A 2,976-nucleotide genomic window follows, 5' to 3' on the forward strand; every position below is an offset into this window, starting at 1 on the left:
TTTTATTTAAAAGCCCCACCTTTACCCAAATACAAACAAAAAACCCCTTTATTTTAAACTATATTTAAATGTTTCTATTTATATCTTTCATTTTTATGTCTGCAATCAATGTATCTATATTATAAATATATTATACCAGAAGTATATATTATTTATATCCTACATTTATATTGATCTATATATTTATGTATTTACTCCCATACATTCATGTATGCACAAATACTTCTACTTTTATGTCTTTATAAACTTATTGTATATTTGTGTATTTATTTTGCTTATATTAATTATAAAAAACCCTGCCTTTACCAAATAAAAAAAAACCACAACATTTATTTTAAACTATATTATTTGCGTATTTCTAATCTCATATATATATAATTTATATTCATACACTATATATTTGCATTATTTATATATTTAATATAAAGTTGTTACTTCTATTTGTATATATTTTATATTTATATAAATATATTTTTATTTTTCTATTATTTTTATTTTATATTTAGATTATCTATTAAAAAACCCTTCTCTAACCAAATAAAACATTTATTTAAGCTGTAGTTAGGTATTTTTTATATTTATATTTTCCTGCCTTCTACACCCAGCCCTCCCTGTGAATGTTCTGGCACTCTTGGGTCCCTCTGGGGGACGGCACCCGGCACCACCCCCCCATTCCCCACTCAGCTGCTCCTTCACCGCAGCGTGGCTCCCTCTCCTCGGGACCTTGGGGTGCCCCAAAGGACACGGGAGCCCCCGAGTCTCCACCCCCTGTCCCCCTCAGCCTTTTTTCCTCACCCCCAAAGAAGGCACACAACAACTACAACTGCCTCGGGCAGGAGCACGGCACTTTATTCGAACCCTTCCCACGGTCCATCCCCCCAAAAAGGGACTCTGCTCACGCAAGGAAGTGGGGGACAGCCCCCAGAAGGGCTGAAGTTCCTTCTCAGCCCCGCAGACACAGGCAACAAGGGGCAGAAGAAGAAGACGACCAGCAGAGAGGACACAGCAAGAAAACTAAGATCAAGGCACAGGATGAAATGGAAAAAAACCCAAAAAACACCTGGGATGGTGAATGGGCCGCACACAGAGAGGGATTAAAAAAGAACAGGGACAGCAAATGGGACACACCCATGGGAACCACCGGCACGGGGAGCTCCACAGAGCCACACAGAATAAAACAGGAACACGAGCGAGGCACGGAGAAGGACGCAGAACGAAACACGGTGCCAAACACGCAGCAAGGACTGAGGCATACAAAGAGGGAAACAAGAACCCGCAGAGGAATCGACCGCGGCACGTGCCGGGGCGGGCAAACGCGGCCAAGGAGCAGCACAGGGACGGAGACAGAGAGGCACGGCCAGCAGGACAGAGGCTCACCAAGAGAGGGGACGGTCAGGGAGGAGCACTGGGCAGCAGGTGCACACAGGTACAGGCAAAGGGACAGTGACAGGGACAAAGAAACACAGTCACGGTGCAGGACTGAGGGACAAGGAGAGGAAGAAAGGAGAAATAAAGATGCAGGCAGCAAGTGAGACAGAGAGAGAGGCAAAAAGTAGGACAGAACAGGGAGAGGGACTGAGTAAGAGATATTACATAAATATTGAGTATTCATTTCAAAAAAGAAAAAGAAGAACAAGAGAAAGTGAAGCAGTGAAAGGGAATGGGATGGGGAGCACACAGGCCAAGAAAGGAACACCAAAGACACAGCGGACAGAGAGGAGAGAAGGGGTGGAAAATTGAATATAAAGCTGGAAGAGGAACAGCAGCAGACCCAGGAGTATTTATTACAGAGTGTGGCTGGTGAACCTGTCAGGAAAGCACCAGCTCCGACAGAACAGGGCACGGGCACGGCTCGGCCTGGGACTCATCGATTCACATCTGTCTCATAAAGGCCGTGATAAAACATGAGGTGAAAGCTGAATGGATGATGTGCTGCAGCTTGGGTCCTGCTCAGCCCTCATCCCAGCCCGTGCTGCCAGTGAACACACTGATGCTCTTCTCAGCTTGTTTTTATACATCCAAATTCCTTCTTCAAGTTTCTTCAAGCTAGGGAAAAGATAGGTGGGGAAAAAAAAAAAAAAAAAAACCCAACACACACACACACACACAAAAACAAAAAAAAAAAACCCCACAGAACAAAACAAAAAACCTAACAAAACACAAATAACAATCCAAAACAGATCCACAGCACCTTCAGCACCTTTTTGCATAATAAACTTGTACAATTATAACTTTTAAATTCTCTTCTTTGTATCTGAAGTTCCCCATACTCCCTAAAGCAGAGTAACAAACCAGGCGTCAGTAAAAAAGGTGTCTGGGTTAAAAGACACTGGGCCTCCTGCCAACAAAACTATTTAGTGTTCACCTCTGCTACATCCAGCTGTAGCTAATTGCATAGTTATGGTAATAGTGCCACAGGAATTTGGAAGGAATTATGGTACTCAGAGCTAATACAAAAGATGCACTCTAAAAGTGAGTGCAACAGGAAGATGGAATGTTATTAAAATGATAAAATACTTGAACCTCAGGGGGGGGGGAAAAAAAAATCTCAGTATCAAAGCTCTTTGTATTTGGCATGCACATTTCCATCTAAGAAAAGCATATGCTGGTTACAATAGGCTTCTTCATAGCCTAATAGCAAACATGAAGTTTGCCTAACTCCATTTGAATCAGGGATATAAAAGCAGATCAAGCAAGTGACAAATGAGAGAGCTATTCCTAGACTGCAGCAGACACCAATAATGAATTATGAGCAGGCTCCAGCCTCAGCCTGGCATGGCTGGATTTTTTCCTTGGACCTACCTCAATTAAACGAGTTTGGAGCTTTTGATGCCTGCAAGTTGGTGTTCTTCTCACTGGGGCAATTGGAAATAATTTCAGTATCATTAGAAAATTTTAGAAAAATCCAGCTAAAAGTTTCACCTCTGTCCCCTCTAAGTTATCCCAGTTTTCCCCAGCTAGGAGCTGCACAGAAGT

At 42.3% G+C, this 2,976-nt stretch overlaps 1 long non-coding RNA gene across 1 annotated transcript; it reads right to left on the reverse strand.

Annotated features, from left to right (window-relative positions):
* Window positions 1–1,758: 1,758 nt before the first annotated feature.
* On the reverse strand, window positions 1,759–2,953 carry LOC130266580 (uncharacterized). The gene is made up of 2 exons (XR_008842921.1): window positions 2,803–2,953; window positions 1,759–2,046 (listed from the first exon to the last, which is right to left on the reverse strand). It is a non-coding gene; the product is annotated as an uncharacterized LOC130266580 (long non-coding RNA).
* Between the last annotated feature and the right edge of the window lie 23 nt (window positions 2,954–2,976).

Source organism: Oenanthe melanoleuca, unplaced genomic scaffold, assembly GCF_029582105.1.
Source record: "Oenanthe melanoleuca isolate GR-GAL-2019-014 unplaced genomic scaffold, OMel1.0 S092, whole genome shotgun sequence".
In the NCBI taxonomy this organism is placed as follows: domain Eukaryota; kingdom Metazoa; phylum Chordata; class Aves; order Passeriformes; family Muscicapidae; genus Oenanthe; species Oenanthe melanoleuca.